Raw genomic sequence first — 18,767 nt, forward strand, 5'->3', positions numbered from 1 at the left:
CCCCATAAACTATTGCGCATTTGCCCCCACTTTTGTGAGGGGTGACAGAGTTGCCATCCCACCACATCGGGCATCTCCCACTACCAATTTTGCACATCAAATTTCAACAAATCAAAAATTTGCCAATCACTACCCATCATCTGCCAATCATTACTGCCAATCCTTTGCCAATCATCAAATTTTGTTTTTCTCTAATTTTGGGGCCAAAACACTAACCTCATCACACAGTCGACTCACTAATGCCTCTCGGTGCGCCAATTCCTGTCCAAAGCCCGGCTTCGTAAAGCCGAGCAATGAATGCGGGTTGTTTGGTGCCAGCGGCTGGATACGTCCCGCATTCGGTGCAGGGAAGGAGGTTTACCCGGGCCGAGATCCCACGCACCATCTCGGCACGAGCCATCCCATGGCTCGATCTCGACCTGCCGGAATGCCTCAACAAAAAGTGGTCGCCATGACGACCCTTCCTATCCAGCCGCCCGCTCCGCCGAGTGGAGCACGGACGCGGCCGTTCAAAGCGAGGCCCAGCACGCACCGAGGGCCCGATTCGGCTAAAAGTCGCTCTAACCTCTAACCCGGTTACCTTCGATGCTTCACCTGCATGCTTACACCCCGCAGCCCGTTCCTTGCTCACACATCCAGCCGTTTCCATGCTCCTCGTCGTACCTTCTCTTACACACCCAGGTACACTCATTCCACTCACACCCTTGGTCACACACCTGACCACCGAACACTTTGGCACACATTCGTTGGTCGCACACCTCACCAACACACCTCTTCGCGCCCCCTCCTCGGTCACCTCCTCTGTGACAATCACAGGTGTGCCCTCACTCGCACACCCAACCACGTGCCTCACGACCAATTCCAGCGTGCATTCCCACACACGCTCTACCATTCCAGGTGTGCATCCTTCCATTCCAGGTGTACATCCTTTCTCACCTGTCACAACCAACTCACGCTCCGTGTCACTCTTACTACTCTCACCTCCACTCTTGTCAGCGCACTCTTTCCTCATGCACCCGTCCGTTACACACCTCTCTCGCGCACACTCTTGCGCACACTCTCCCGTCACACCCTCTGTAACACTCACCACAGGCGTGCATTCTTCCTTGCCTTTGACAGCGCACTCTCTCCCCATGCACCTGTCCGTCACACACCTTTCTCACGCACACTCTTGCGCACACTCTCCCGTCACACCCTCTGTAACACTTACCACACCGCGCTTCCATGTGCTCCCTCGCACACGCGCTACGACCGACTCACTCTCGCCAGCACCCTCACTCCTTGGCACGCACTTTTTCCTCACACACCCCAGAGTCGGACTTTCTCGCACACCTCCTCTTTCGCACACCAGACCTGTCGCACACTTCACCAACGGCCTCTCACGAACACCCGGGTCTATCTCGACCCCCAAGCTCATTAAATCACCTGGCGCATCATACGCACGACCATATTGGTCACCACTTACACCGGGTCCTCTTCCTCTTCGCTTCTCCTTCATCACCTGCGAATCCCTCATCAGGTTAATGAGCACATCATCACGATCCGAACACAGACTTTGGACCAATTCTTTTATCTCCTCTTTTATCTCTTTCTTATCCCCTCTCCGTCGCTTCTTAATTTCGCTCACCCCTTCTTCCACTTCTTCTAATTTCTGCTTCACCTCTTTTATTCCCCGGTACGTCTCCTCCAGCTCGTCCTCCAAGGCTACCTTGACCGTTTCCATGTGCGTCCTCACCTGCCGGTCCTTCGTCTCCATTACCTCTGTCACCTCGTCCAACCTCGTGGTCAGTCCCTCACGTACCATCCGACATTGCCTTTTTGTCGCTATCAAGTCATCTTTTAGTTCTTTCTGTGTCGCCTTTAACCCTCCTAATACCGCAGTGTTCCTTTGAACCTGCTCCGTTAGTCCTTTTTGTCCCTCCGTCAGCTGTTCCACCTCCTGCGTCAGGTCCTCTATGCCCCCTTGTAACTTTACAGTCCCCTTTCTCACCTCCTTCTCCATGTGCTCCTTACAGTGCCTCACCTCCTCGCGCACTCCTCCGACCTCCTCACTCACACCTCTTCTGATCTCCTCTCCCATCACTTGCATCTCCTGCCCAGATGCCACCCTCATCTGCTCCATTTCCTCCCTGTGAGCATCCAGTTTAGTTTCTACCCCCATTCTGACCCCCTCTATCTGCTGCCCCATTTGTTTAACTTCCCTTTCCGCTTGGTCCCTCATGTCCCTCAATTTGCCTTCCATACTGTTTTCTAACCCCTCTAACCCCTTTTGCATCCCTTCCATTTGATTCTCTTGAGCGGCCATTCTGTTTTCTACCCCCATTAACCCCTCCTGTATTTCCCCTAATCTATTGTCTAATCCCTCTATTCTACCCCCTAACCCTCCGATCTGGGCCCCCATGTCCTCCCTCAATTTCTCGCTATTGGACCCCATTTCGCCCCCCATGACCCCCATTTGGTTTCCCATTACCCCCATTTGGCCCTCCAATCGCTCACCCTGAGCATCCATCCGGTTCCCCATTACCCCCATTTGGCCCTCCAATCGCTGACCCTGAGCATCCATCCGGTTCCCCATTACCCCTAATTGCTCACTCTGCAGTTTGAGGGACGCCTGCATTTGCGCCATAAATTGCTCCATGAGGGCCTGCATTTGGGCCATCCCTCCCACTTGTGCAGCGGGTGCGGCCGCCGTAGCTATGTGCGAGGCGCCATTTTGCGCGCCCGCAACCTCGTGCGTGACGACGCCATTTTGCGACCCTGCTACCCTCACTGCTTCGCTCTCCTCATGTCCCTCTATTTGGTCCTGGATCGACCCTGCCTCACTCTCCTCTACCGGAACCCAGCCGTCTTGGTCTGCCATAGCGCGACTTTCAAAATTCGGGTTTTTATTTTTTTTTGTAAAACACAATCAAATTTCGCCTTTATAATTTTGAGCGCGTGAAATGCGCTCCGGCTCGAATCCCACTTCCCGACACCAAATGTTACAGACGCGGTTTTGGATGTTAGTTTACCGAGCGGTTTGGTATGACCGCGTCTGCACAGTTTACCCGATTCCACTCGAACGTTGGCCAAATCGCGCTATGCTAAATCAATTAAGGAAAGGACACAACGGCTGGGTTAAATGACACGACACCAGGGGTACAGTTCTCAAGACCTCCGGAGGAGGTTATAATATTTGTATGCAGAACGTTTAGATTACACGAACAAGAGGTACAGCATAGGAAGGTGGGCACTTAAACACGGTCTTATATTAGCCCCGACAGACCACAGATAAACGGGACAAGACTGACTCACACAGGGATTGATGGCAAGGAAGGGCAGGTAGTCGATGGATAGCACAAGGTGCACCTTGGCTCAGGGACAGGATAAAGCTCGGTCCAAAAGATGCAGGGAGGTCTCTCAGCGCTCGGAGGTGGCGACTTCTCTCTCCAAGCTGGGGGCGCATCTCACGTCACCTCCGGTAAGTGGCTGCGTATATCCAGCGGGGAGTGACACGCCCTCGGCTCGTTAGCTCCGCCCCAGATGGAATCGGCCCGCCGCTTCTTATTGGATGCGGGGGGGTTACCGGGCTCCGCCCTTGACGAGGAGCTGACAGTCAGCCCCTTCGTGGTAACCCCGTAACCTGGAGGTAACCTGGAGCACATGGGCAATGGCGGCTAACCGAGCCGGAGTGAGGACGCCCACTCCCCGCACCGCCGCCGCGCCGCCCCCGCTGTGGTTGTAGTTGTTGTTGTTGTTGTAGTTCCATGAGATGATGGGAGGATGCGGAGATGAGGTTGTGGGGAGGTATTGGGAGGTCCTAAACTCACTACTGGTGCCATACAATCACATTCTGGTGCAACGAAGAGTCAGAATTAATGGAAACGAGTCCTTAACTGACATAGACTAAGAATAACTAGCAAGATGTCCTATAGTTGTCTACGTGAGATGCGGTGAACCTGGGCACGACATTTAATGGGGGAAAAAGCAGAAGGTCGGTTCTGCAGAGTGTTGTTTACAGACAATGGGACTAGGGAATGGGGGATTGGGGATAGTTGGGGAGTATTGGGGAAATAGGGGAATATTTACAAGCGGATATGGATGGAGGCCAAATCCCATATCCGCAACAGTGTAATAGCACTTCACATTTTGTCTAACCCTAACTCTAACCCAAAAAACTCTAGGCCATCCAGGCAGCCTCCTCTGAAGGCGTAATAGTACTTCACATTTTGTCTAACCCTAACTCTAACCCAAAAAACTCTAGGCCATCCTGGCAGCCTCCTCTAAAGGTGTAATAGCACTTCACATTGTGTCTAACCCTAACTCTAACCCTAAAAACTCTAGGCCATCCAGGCAGCCTCCTCTAAAGGTGTAATAGCACTTCACATTTTGTCTAACCCTAACACTAACCCTAAAAACTATAGGCCATCCTGGCAGCCTCCTCCAAAGGCGTAATAGCACTTCACATTTTGTCTAAACCTAACTCGAACCCTAAAAACTCTAGGCCATCCTGGCAGCCTCCTCTAAAGGTGTAATAGCAATTCACATTTTGTCTAACCCTAACTCTAACCCTAAAAACTCTAGGCCATCCAGGCCGCCTCCTCTAAAGGTGTAATAGCACTTCACATTGTGTGTAACCCTAACTCTAACCCGAAAAACTCTAGGCCATCCAGGCAGCCTCCTCTAAAGGCGTAATAGCAATTCACATTTTGTCTAACCCTAACTCTAACCCAAAAAACTCGAGGCCATCCAGGCAGCCTCCTTTAAAGGCGTAATAGCACTTCACATTTTGTCTAACCCTACCTCTAACCCTAAAAACTCGAGGCCATCCTAGCAGCCTCCTCTAAAGACGTAATAGCACTTCACATTTTGTCTAACCCTACCTCTAACCCAAAAAACTCCAGGCCATCCTGGTAGCCTCCTCGAAAGGCGTAATAGCACTTCACATTGTGTCTAACCCTAACTCTAACTCTAAAAAGTCTAGGCCATCCAGGCAGCCTCCTCTAAAGGTGAAATAGCACTTCACATTTTGTCTAACCCTAACTCTAACCCTAAAAACTCTCGGCCATCCAGGCAGCCTCCTCTAAAGGTGAAATAGCACATCACATTGTGTCTAACCCTAAATCTAACCCTAAAAACTCTAGGCCATCCTGGCAGCCTCCTCTAAAGGCGTAATAGCACTTCACATTTTGTCTAACCCTAACTCTAAAAACTCTCGGCCATCCAGGCAGCCTCCTCTAAAGGTGAAATAGCACTTCACAATGTGGCTAACCCTAACTCTAACCCGAAAAACTCTAGGCCATCCTGGCAGCCTCCTCTAAAGGTGTAATAGCACTTCACATTTTGTCTAACCCTAACTCTGACCCTAAAAACTCTAGGCCATCCTGGCAGCCTCCTCTAAAGGCGTAATGGCACTTCACATTTTGTCAAACCCTAAAAACTCTAGGCCATCCAGGCAGCCTCCTCTAAAGGTGTAATAGCAATTCACATTTTGTCTAACCCTAACTCTAACCCTAAAAAGTCTAGGCCATCCAGGCAGCCTCCTCTAAAGGCGTAATAGTACTTCACATTTTGTCTAACCCTAAATCTAACCCTAAAAACTCTCGGCCATTCTGGCAGCCTCCTCTGAAGGTGAACTAGCAATTCACATTTTGTCTAACCCTAACCCTAACTCTAACCCTAAAAACGCTAGGCCATCCTGGCAGCCTCCTCTAAAGGCGTAATGGCACTTCACATTTTGTCAAACCCTAAAAACTCTAGGCCATCCAGGCAGCCTCCTCTAAAGGCGTAATAGTATTTCACATTTTGTCTAAACCTAACTCTAACCCTAAAAACTCTAGGCCATCCAGGCAGCCTCCTCTAAAGGTGTCATAGCACTTCACATTTTGTCTAACCCTAAAAACTCTAGGCCATCCAGGCAGCCTCCTCTGAAGGCGTAGTAGTACTTCACATTTTGTCTAACCCTAACTCTATCCCAAAAAACTCGAGCCCATCCTGGGAGCCTCCTCTAAAGGTGTAATAGCACTTCACATTGTGTCTAACCCTAACTCTAACCCTAAAAACTCTAGGCCATCCAGGCAGCCTCCTCTAAAGGTGTAAGAGCACTTCACATTTTGTCTAACCCTAACACTAACCCTAAAAACTCTAGGCCATCCTGGCAGCCTCCTCTAAAGGTGTAAGAGCACTTCACATTTTGTCTAACCCTAACACTAACCCTAAAAACTCTAGGCCAACCTGGCAGCCTCCTCTAAAGGTGTAATAGCAATTCACATTTTGTCTAACCCTAACTCTAAAAACTCTAGGCCATCCAGGCAGCCTCCTCTAAAGGTGTAATAGCACTTCACATTGTGTCTAACCCTAACTCTAAACCTAAAAACTCTAGGCCATCCAGGCAGCCTCCTCTAAAGGTGTAATAGCAATTCACATTTTGTCTAACCCTAACTCTAACCCTAAAAAGTCTAGGCCATCCAGGAAGCCTCCTCTAAAGGCGTAATAGCAATTCACATTTTGTCTAACCCTAACTCTAACCCAAAAAACTCTAGGCCATCCAGGCAGCCTCCTCTAAAGGTGAAATAGCACTTCACATTTTGTCTCACCCTAACTCTAACCCTAAAAACTCTAGGCCATCCTGGCAGCCTCCTCTAAATGTGTAATAGCAATTCACATTTTGTCTAACCCTAACTCTAACCCAAAAAACTCTAGGCCATCCAGGCAGCCTCCTCTAAAGGCATAATAGCAGTTCACATTTTGTCTAACCCTAACTCGAACCCAAAAAACTCTCGGCCATCCAGGCAGCCTCCTCCAAAGGTGTAATAGCACTTCACATTTTGTCTAACCCTAACTCTAACCATAAAAACTCTAGGCCATCCAGGCAGCCTCCTCTACAGATGTAATAGCACTTCACATTTTGTCTAACCCTAACTCGAACCCAAAAAACTCTCGGCCATCCAGGCAGCCTCCTCCAAAGGTGTAATAGCACTTCACATTTTGTCTAACCCTAACTCGAACCCAAAAAACTCTCGGCCATCCAGGCAGCCTCCTCCAAAGGTGTAATAGCACTTCACATTTTGTCTAACCCTAACTCTAACCCTAAAAACTCTAGGCCATCATGGCAGCCTCCTCTAAAGGTGTAAGAGCACTTCACATTTTGTCTAACCCTAACTCGAACCCAAAAAACTCTCGGCCATCCAGGCAGCCTCCTCCAAAGGTGTAATAGCACTTCACATTTTGTCTAACCCTAACTCTAACCCTAAAAACTCTAGGCCATCCTGGCAGCCTCCTCTAAAGGCGTAATAGCACTTCACATTTTGTCTAACCCTACCTCTAACCCTAAAAACTCTGGGCCATCCTAGCAGCCTCCTCTAAAGGCGTAATAGCACTTCACATTTTGTCTAACCCTAACTCTAACCCTAAAAACTCGAGGACATCCTGGCACCCTGGCAGCCTCCTCTGAAGGTGAAATAGCACTTCACATTTTGTCTAACCCTATCAACTCAAACCCCTCGAATAGTGTGTGGAATTTTGTTGAACGTTCTGCTGGAGAGAAACAGCAGCAATGAAAGGATTTCTTGGAATGACTTAAAACGACTGTCTCACGCAATGTTTTCACTCCCAGGGCATGCACGGGTTTTCTCCAAAGAGGAATTTTGTCCCAGCTGCGAATTATGGCAAAGCTTCATTCTCAATGACGTCAGAATTTCAACTTGGTTGAAGTTTGATGATTTTCTTGATGACGTCATATTTGCATCATGGCTTCATCACATCAGACCATATGCGAGGGAACCTAAACTTGAGGATGGATCACATGTACAATTGAAAATGACAAAGATATATGCGCCATTATGGATTATTTGTCAGCTCTCCAAGTTTCATGTTCGGTCACAGTCGAACCTGCAAATGATAAAGTAGCCAAAACTCCATTATACCGGAACCTCTTATTTTCATGAATAATGGACGAAATTGAGGGTACACACGACTACATGTTTTGATTTGTCTCATGGCAGCAGGTTAGAGAGACTGTATGAAAGAACTGTATTATAAAAGAACAAGAACAAAGGAGCCAGAGAATGAGTTTTGTGAAACAGTTTACCCGAACCCGAACCCTAACCCAAACCCGAACCCAAACCCAAACCCAAACCCGAACCATTATGTTTATGTCCAAACAGTTTTTGATGTTTTACAAGCAAACATTATATATCATTGCAAAGTGAAAAAGGAAACCTACTCCCTGGTTCCCTCGCTCATTCATCCATCAAATCCCACTTACCTGCAATATATTCGTTATGGTTACAATGTCCATCATCGCTGTTAACATCAACCAATTAATTTCTAAATTATCTGAAGCTCAAAGATAGCAATTAAATGAGATCAAAACTGTTTGTGGCTCATGCCCAAGTGATGGAATTGCTCTGTATCATTTACAAAATCTTCCATCATAGTCCTGAAACAAACTTATCCAATCCAAAGTGCCTTTGATTATTGTACACCACTTCCTTCCTATTCCATCTCCAGGTGCTTCATGACGTCATCACCGGGTGCCGAAGGGGTTCACGGCGATAACACGAGGCGAAATGGAGTACTCAGTTTTCATCCATTTGTTTGTTTTACACCACTCCCTCCCATTTCCGTCTCTTTGTGCTGCATGGCAGCATTGCCGGTTGCCAAAGGCGCCCCAGCAATGTTATGAGCTGGAGTATATGTCATTACTTCATTTGGCATGGGGGCGGTGTACTTTGAATGTTGCTCTTCTTGTTGTACACCACTCCTTTCCTATGCCATTTCCAGGCGCTGCATGACGTCATTGCCGGGCACCGAAGGGGGCTCGGCAGTGACGCACGCTGAAAGGGAGTACTCAGTTTTCACTCTGGTTGTTTTCTTTCTTGTTTTCTTGTTTGTTTGTTTGTTTGTTTGTCCGGGCGATATCTCAGCCATCCTTTGAGCGAGGAAGCCGAAATTTTGGCACAATAGTGAGCAAGTCCTTTGTCAAAAACGATATTTTTTGTTTTTTGATTAATCAATCAATTGATTCGTTACTTAATTATTATCGATTAATTAAGTACTTATAAATTAAGTACTTCCGGTCCCTCGAGCGACGGGGCTTGCTTCGATCTCTCCACGGCATCAAAGTTTGAGTGTTTTCCCATTCGTTTCTTTGTCAAATTTCCGCTGCGTATTTTGTTGTGTATGTGTTATTGTGTTTCTATTTGGTTTTGGTTTTGTAGTTGTTGCAAATTTGTGTGTAATTAGTCGTTTCTTTGTTCGCGCCTCGTGCGGCCTGGTGTCTCGTGCGGCCTCCTCGTCTCGACTTGTGCCCCGCCCCCTATATCTCGTTTGTTCTTTCACCTCTGCTCCTGCTTTCTCAAATCCACGTTCTCACTTAGAGACTTTTCCCAGATTGTTTTCATGGTTTTGTTTAAATATTTATTTTAATATGTTTAAACCGCAGCCGTGATGCTGACGCCGCCCACCCCACCCCCCAGAATTTCCATGTTTTAAACGTTTCCCAGTGTGTACCCTGGATAAGAATAGGTACGCCGTATCCCTGCGTGTCGTAAGAGGCGACTAAGAGGATTGGCGTCAGGAAGGGCATCCGGCCATAAAAAAAACCATTGCCTCAAAAAGAGAACCATGACAATTACAACTACATGTGGGCAGGGTACAGCCCGAAGTGGAGATCGGTTTCTGAGGTTTGGGACATGGAATGTAGGGACAATGACAGGGAGATCAGGAGAAGTGGTGGAAGTATTGGTCAGAAGAAGAGTGGACATATGTTGTGTGCAAGAGACGAGATGGAAGGGAAGTGGTGTGAGAATGGTGAAGGGTAGGCAGGGACAGAAATACAAGATTGTGTGGCAAGGGTGCCCGGAGGGCGTGAATGGTGTTGGTGTCCTGTTTTCTGAGGAGTTTGTAGACAGTGTGGTGAGTGTGACTAGAGTGAATGATAGGTTGATGATGGTGAAAATGATGATTGGAAAGCTCTCGGTGAACGTCATCTCGGGATATGCTCCGCAGGTTGGTCGAAGCGATGAAGAGAAGGACAAGTTCTGGTGTGCGATAGAGAAGCTGATGGAAAACGTGAAAGATGAGGAAGTTGTTGTGGTAGGAGGAGACCTAAATGGACATGTGGGAAGGAGTATGGATGGTTTTGACGGAGTTCATGGGGGTTACGGATATGGTGTGAGAAATGGAGAAGGTGAAAGGCTTTTGGAGTTTGCTGATGGAGCTGATTTGTTGATTTGTAATACTCATTTCCAGAAAGAGGATAATAAGCTTGTGACATACACGTCAGGTGGGTCGACGACAACCGTTGACTACCTGATGGTGCGTAGGCGAGATAGGGGGCACCTCCGAGACACAAAGGTGATCCCGGGGGAGGAGGCTGTTTCACAGCACCACTTGGTTGTCTGCGACGTAAGGGTGAAAGGTGCGAGGAGAGCTCGGCGGGTGAAGTACCAACCGAGAATGAAGGTGTGGAGGTTGAAAGAGGTGACAGTAAGGGAGGCATTAAAAGAGAGGCTGAGTAGGGTCGAGGATGATGTGGTTGAGCTTGAAAGTGGTTGGATGTCAATGAAAGCTAGTCTGTTGGGAGCCGTTGGTGAGGTATGTGGATGGACAAAAGGACCACCGAGGCACTCGGAAACATGGTGGTGGGATGATGAAGTTGGAAAGAGGATTGACGAGAAGAGGAAGAAGTTCAAGGAGTGGCAGAAGGCGAAGGGTACGGGAGCAGAAACAGCAGTGCATGAAAGTTATAAGGCAGCCAGGAAGGCTGCAAAGAAAGAGGTAGCAAAGGCGCAGGAGGCATGTAGGAAAATGTTCGGAGAACGCTTGGATTCGGAAGAGGGTCAGAAAGCAGTATTCAGGATTGCAAAGCAGATAGCGAAAGAGAGGTATGATGTGATGGGGGTGAGTTGCTTGAAGGATGAAGTGGGACAAATCGTTGTCGACCCAGATGGAATTAAAGGAAGATGGAAAAGATATATGGAAATGCTGTTGAATACAGAGAATGAATGGGATGGCAACATAGAGAGTAACCCAGTTTTAGGACCGGCAGAGAAGATAACTGAGAAGGAAGTTGAGGAAGCGATAAAAGCAATGAAGGGTAGAAAAGCGGGAGGGCCGACGGGAGTTGTGGGAGATATGTTGAAGGCAGCAGGAAGTTGGGGTGTGAAGAGAATGACAGAGATCTGTAATCTGGTGGTGAAAGAGGGCCGCATTCCAGTGGATTGGGAACCGAGTACCCTCGTCCCTCTATACAAGGGGAAAGGTGACCCTCTGGAGTGTGGCTCGTACCGAGCGATAAAGTTATTGGAGCATGGAATGAAGGTATTGGAAAGGGTGTTGGAGAGGAGGATAAAGAAGAAAGTGAAGATCAACGAAATGCAGTTTGGATTTATGCCAGGAAGAGGAACGACAGACGCGCTTTTCATTGTGAGGCAGTTGCAGGAGAAGTACATGGAGAAGAGGAAGAAGTTGTTTCTTGGGTTTGTTGATCTGGAGAAAGCATTCGATCGGGTTCCACGCAAAGTATTGACATGGGCATTGAGGAAGTTAGGAGTGAAGGAATGGTTGATCAGAGTAGTGATGGCAATGTACAAAAGAGCGCGCACAGCTGTAAGGACGAAGGACGGGAACAGTGGTGAGTTTGAGGTGAAGGTGGGAGTGCATCAGGGGTCGGTACTAAGTCCACTACTATTTGTAGCTGTGATGGAGGTGCTGGCTCAGAACGTAAAGGAGGGTTTACCGTGTGAGTTGTTGTATGCAGATGATCTGGTGTTGATTGCGGAAAGTATGGATGGACTGAAGGGTGAGGATGAACACGTGGAAGGAATGTATGGAGACAAAAGGTCTGAAGGTGAATATCGGAAAGACGAAGGTGATGGCAAGTGGTAAAGCATGTGGTGAGGTGGAAAGAACTGGGAAGTGGCCCTGTGCTGTGTGTAGGAAGGGTGTCGGAGTGAACTCCATTCAGTGTACAATGTGCGCTGAGTGGGTTCATCAAAAATGTAGTGGTCTGAGAGGGTCATTAACCAGTGTGGCAGCTACATTCAAATGTAAGGTGTGCACAGAGGGAGCTGCAGATGGAGGAAATGTTGAGTTGGATCTTGGAGACGGCGTGAAGCTGGAAGGTGTGAAAACATTTTGCTACCTCGGAGACATGCTGAATGGAGAAGGTGGATCAGACTCGGCAACGGTTGCTCGAGTGAGATGTGCATGGAAGATGTTTCGGGAATTGAGTGGCGTGCTGATGATGAGGGGAGTGTCGTTGAAGCTGAAGGGAAAGGTGTATGCTGCATGTGTGAGAAGTGTTATGATTTATGGGAGCGAGACATGGGTAATGAACGTAGAGCAGCAACGAAGGTTGGAAAGGGTGGAAATGCGAATGGTTCGACGGATGTGCGGAGTATCGTTGAGAGAGAGGAAGACAAATGATGAATTGCGAAAGATGATGGGAATAGAGCCTGTGATTGATGCTGTGAAGAAGAACAGGTTGAGATGGTTTGTTCATGTGTTGAGGAAGGATGAAAGTGACTGGTTGAGAAGAGTGATGGAAATGAATGTAGAAGGAAGTAGAAGACGGGGAAGACCGAGAAAGACTTGGCTAAAGATGGTGGAAGAAGAAATGCGGGCAAGGGGGTTAACAAGGAGAGATGCAGAAAATAGGGCAAAATGGAGAAGATTGTCATGGGGACCGCAAGGCTAACCCCCGCTCTAGCAGGGAAAATGGCCTTTAAAATGCATGTTGTTGTTGTAAGTACTTATAAATTTCCTTTCTCTTCTGGGCAGCATTATCTCAGGCACCTTTTGAGCTCGGAAGATGATATTTGGACATGACAGTGACCAAGTGATTTAGCTGTAAAGGCTATTTTTGATTAATCAATTAATTGATTAATTATTTTATTATTTGATTAATTATTTACTTAATTAATTTTTTAGAAGTTACAGATTCAGATGAAACGGTGGTGGTTTAGGTATTCTATTAGCCAATTGATTCATTATTTTATGATTATGATTTATTTATTTTCATGATTAATTGTACACAGCACCTTACCTATACCATCCCCAGGTGCTGCATAACGTCATTGCCAGGCACCGAAGGGGGCTTGGCAGTGACGCACGCTGAAAGGGAGTACTCAGTTTTCACTCTGATTGTTTGTTTTCTTGCTTTCTTGCTTTCTTGTTTGTTTGTCCGGGCAATATCTCAGCCATCCTTTGAGCTAGGAAGCTGAAATTTCGGCACAATAGTGAGCAAGTCCTTTGTCAAAAACAGTATTTTTTGTTTTTTGAATAATCAATAAATTGAGGAGTTATTTAATTATTAGCGATTAATTAAGTACTTATTTAATTAATCAAATTTCCTTTCTCTTCTGACCATTAACTCAGGCACCTTTTGAGTTAGGAAGCTGATATTTGGACATGCCAATGACCAGGTGATTTGGCTGCAAAGGCTATTTTTGATTTATTAATTAAACAATTGATCAGTTAATCGATGAATTATTTAATTATTCGATTAATGACTAAAAAAATTTTTTTTTTTTAAAGTTACAGATTCTGATGAAATGGTGGTGGTTTATGTGTTCTATGACCGAATTGATTAATAATTTAATTTTTTATGATTATTATTTATTTCTTTTCATTATTAATCATTTATTTATTTTCTTTCTCATTTGGCCAATATCTCAGGCACCTTTTGAGCTCGTAAGCTAATATTTGGACATGAGTGACCAAGTGATGTGGCTATCAAGGATATTTTTGATTTATTGATTAATCAATTAATCGATTAATTATTTATTGATTAATCGATTAATTATTTATTGATTAATCAATTAATTATTTTATTTTTTATTAATGACTTATTTCATTAAATTTCTAAACGATACATCTTCGGATGAAGCACGAGTGGTTTAGTTATGCTATTAGCCAATTGATGAAGAAAATATTTTGTGATAATCTTTTATTGATTTTAATTATACGATTAATCAATCAATTAGCGTACACCTCTCCCTCCCAATGCAGCCCCTATGAGCTGCACTGCGGTATTGCCGGGCACCGGGAGCACCCCGGCAATGCCGCGCTGTAGGATATTTAATTATTTGGCATGGGGGCGGTGTACTTTGAATGTATCTGTACTTGTTTTCTTGTTTGTTTGTCCGGGTGATATCTCAGCCATCCTTTGAGCTAGGAAGCTGAACGTTCGGCACAGTAGTGAGCAAGGCCTTTGTCAAAAATAATATTTTTTGTTTTTTGATTAATCAATTAATTGAGGAGTTATTTAATTATTAGCGATTAATTAAGTACAGTACTTATTTAATTAATCAAATTTCCTTTCTCTTCTGACCATTAACTCAGGCATCCATCCATCTATCTATCTACCTCTCTCTGTCTCTCTCTCCATCCCCACTCCTGCCTACACCCTCTGTCTCTGCATCCCCACTCCTGCCTACACCCTCTGTCTCTGCAACCCCAATCCTGCTTGCGCTTGCGCTCTTTTTTTTTTCTTTTTCTCTTTCTTTCTTTTTCTCTTCTCTTCTCTTCTCTTCTCTTCTCTCCTCTTTCTCTTTCTTTCTTTCTTTCTCTCTCTCTCTCTCTCTCTCTCTCTCTCTCTCTCTCTCTCTCTCTCTCTCTCTCTCTCTCTCTCTCTCTCTCTCTCTCTCCATCCCTCTCTCTCTCTCTCTCTCTCTCTCTCTCTCCATCCCCACCCCTGCCTGCACTCTCTCTCTGTCCACCTTCACCCCCTGCCGGCACCCTCTGTCCACCTTCACCCCTGCCTGCACTCTGTCCACCTTCACCCCTGCATGTACTTTATCCACTCTCACCCTAACCTGCACTCACTCCATGATCACTCCCGTCTGCTCTTGCAACACCCGAAGCTGCACTCTCACCACTAACTATATTTGCTACATCGCCACCACTCTGTGCTCTTACTCCACCCTCACGCTAACCTGCACTTATTACACCCTCACCACATCCTGCACTCATTCGGCCTGCACCACTGTGCACACTCGCTTGACGAAGACCACTGTCAAAACCTGCTGCGTGTTCACCACAGCCCGGACTCGCTCACCTTCACGAATGGCAATCTCCTCTCCAGACTCCTTCCACAAACAATCCATTTTTATCTACAAATTCTTATACTGCTTGACTTGTTACTAAAACGAGTAGGCCTCAGAACACACACTGCTAAGTAAATCCATCAAATTTACAGGCTGATGTGTAAATACCGCACGACAACAACACAACAATAAAATCTTTCATTCTGATTAAATGAATCGATTTTCCAGCATTGTAAGGTAGCCAGAGACAGACACTACTGCGAGGGGCAATAGATGCACGTAGGCCCTCCTAAAAATTGTCTCATATTTTATTTTCACAAATCACAATTGTTTCCAAAAACGACTTTAGTGCAGAAACGTCCACGAGGTACAGGATCGATTCACTCTGAATGCCGAAGACTCCACATGTATGCCGACATCATCCACAAAAATATCTTACCTTGAAAATGTATGTGGTGCTGATACTTTGGGGCCTAAAAGTAAGAAGATCTCTTCAAAGACTTGACATTTTTCACACAGACGTAGGCAGCCTCCAGGGCCAAACATCCTGCTCACAAACATTACAGCTTCCATACCTTTAACCTGCACACAAATAATCCACAATGTCACCTTGAGAATGGCTGGTTTGCACTTCAGACAAATTCAGTTGTGTTCTTCAGAGTGATAGCGTCAATGATGGACATCTAGGGAGGCAAAGTTCGGGTAAACACAGAGGATGAGGAGGAAAAGTTCGGGTAAACATAGAGGATGAGGAGGCAAAGTTCGGGTAAACACAGAGGATGAGGAGGCAAAGTTCGGGCAAACACAGAGGATGAGGAGGCAAAGTTCGGGCAAACACAGAGGATGAGGAGGCAAAGTTCGGGTAAACACAGAGGATGAGGAGGCAAAGTTCAGGTAAACACAGAGGATGAGGAGGCAAAGTTCGGGTAAACACAGAGGATGAGGAGGCAAAGTTCAGGTAAACACAGAGGATGAGGAGGCAAAGTTCGGGTAAACACAGAGGATGAGGAGGCAAAGTTCGGGCAAACACAGAGGATGAGGAGGCAAAGTTCGGGTAAACACAGAGGATGAGGAGGCAAAGTTCAGGTAAACACAGAGGATGAGGAGGCAAAGTTCAGGTAAACACAGAGGATGAGGAGGCAAAGTTCGGGTAAACACAGAGGATGAGGAGGCAAAGTTCGGGTAAACACAGAGGATGAGGAGGCAAAGTTCGGGTAAACACAGAGGATGAGGAGGCAAAGTTCGGGTAAACACAGAGGATGAGGAGGCAAAGTTCGGGTAAACACAGAGGATGAGGAGGCAAAGTTCGGGGGGAAAAAAAGGATGAGGAGGCAAAGCAAACGAATGCATAAAACTAGACGTTGCGGGACAGACTCTGCTGGTCCATACAAACATTTAGCCTCATGATTCGTACGAAACAAGATGGGCATTTGTCTTGGGATGATTGGTACTGATGTAGGTATATTGTATTATTATTGTATTATTGTATGCATTGGTACTGATGTAGATTCCACAGTACAAAACAAGATCGGCATTTGCCTTGGGATGATTGGTACTGATGTAAATATATTGTATTATTATTGTATTATTGTATGTATTGGTACTGATGTAGATTCCACAGTACCACACAAGATGGTGATTTGCCTTGGGATGATTGGTACCAAACAAGATGGTGATTTGCCTTGGGATGATTGGTACCAAACAAGATGGTGATTTGCCTTGGGATGATTGGTACGAAACAAGATTGGGATTTGCCTTGAAATGATTGGTACGAAACAAGATGGGGATTTGCCTTGGGATGATTGGTACGAAACAAGATGGGGATTTGCCTTGGAATGATTGGTACCAAACAAGATGGGCATTTGCCTTGGAATGATTGGTACCAAACAAGATGGGCATTTGCCTTGGAATGATTGGTACCAAACAAGATGGTGATTTGCCTTGGGATGATTGGTACGAAACAAGATGGGGATTTGCCTTGGAATGATTGGTACCAAACAAGATGGGCATTTGCCTTGGAATGATTGGTACCAAACAAGATGGTGATTTGCCTTGGGATGATTGGTACGAAACAAGATGGGGATTTGCCTTGCGATGATTGGTACCAAACAAGATAGTGATTTTCTTTGGGATGATTGGTACAAAACAAGATGGGGATTTGCCTTGGGATGAGGTTGCATTGATGTATCGGTATCGAGTCAATTGAAGATCCCACAACAACGAAAACAACATCAAGGTGAAGAAAATCTTAAATTTCATTCCTTCACAACACCACTCATTCAAAGCACAAGGGAAGGATTTATGCACAATGAGTGTTGTGAAGTGGTGTTATAGTAATGCTAATGTATAATTTTGTGTGAAGTGGTGTTATAGTAATGCTAATGTATAATTGTGTGAAGTGGTGTTATAGTAATGCTAATGTATAATTTTGTGTGAAGTGGTGTTATAATAATGCTAATGTATAATTTTGTGTGAAGTGGTGTTATAGTAATGCTAATGTATAATTTTGTGTGAATCGGTGTTATAGTAATGTGAATGTATAATTTTGTGTGAAGTGGTGTTATAGTAATGCTAATGTATAATTTTGTGTGAAGTGGTGTTATAATAATGATAATGTATAATTTTGTGTGAAGTGGTGTTATAGTAATGCTACTGTACACTTTTGTGTGAAGTGGTGTTATAATAATGCCAATGTTTCATTTTGTGTGAAGTGGTGTTATAGTAATGCTAATGTTTCATTTTGTGTGAAGTGGTGTTATAATAATGCTAATGTATACTTTTGTGTGAAGTGGTGTTATAATAATGCTAATGTATAATTTTGTGTGAAGTGGTGTTATAGTCATGCTAATGTATAATTTTGTGTGAAGTTGTGTTATAGTAATGCTAATGTATAATTTTGTGTGAAGTGGTGTTATAGTAATGATAATGTATTTGTGTGAAGTGGCGTTATAGTAATGCTAATGTATAATTTTGTGTAAAGTGGTGTTATAGTAATGCTAATGTATAATTTTGTGTGAAGTGGTGTTTTAGTAATGATAATGTATAATTTTGTGACGTGGTGTTATAATAATGCTAATGTATAATTTTGTGTGAAGAGGTGTTATTGTCATGCTAATGTATAATTTTGTGTGAAGTGGTGTTGTAATAATGCTAATGTATACTTTTGTGTGAAGTGGTGTTATAAAATGCTAATGTATACTTTTGTGTGAAGTGGTGTTATAGTCATGCTAATGTATAATTTTGTGTGAAGTGGTGTTGTAGTCATGCTAATGTATAATTTTGTGTGAAGTTGTGTTATAGTAATGCTAATGTATAATTTTGTGTGAAGTGGTGTTCTAGTAATGATAATGTATAATTTTGTGTGAAGTGGTGTTATAGTAATGCTAATGTATACTTTTGGGTGAAGTGGTGTTATAATAATGCTGATGTATACTTTTGTGTGAAGTGGTGTTATAATAATGCTGATGTATAGTTTTGTGTGAAGTGGTGTTATAGTAATGATAATGTATAATCTTGTGTGAAGTGGTGTTATAATAATGCTACTGTATACTTTTGTGTGAAGTGGTGTTATAATAATGCTAATGTATAATTTTGTGTGAAGTGGTGTTATAGGCATGCTAATGTATAATTTTGTGTGAAGTTGTGTTATAGTAATGCTAATGTATAATTTTGTGTGAAGTGGTGTTATTGTAATGCTAATGTTTCATTTTGTGTGAAGTGGTGTTATAGTTATGC

This window comes from Myxine glutinosa, chromosome 13, assembly GCF_964187855.1.
Source record: "Myxine glutinosa chromosome 13, kmMyxGlut1.1, whole genome shotgun sequence".
Classification (NCBI taxonomy): Eukaryota; Metazoa; Chordata; class Myxini; order Myxiniformes; family Myxinidae; genus Myxine; species Myxine glutinosa.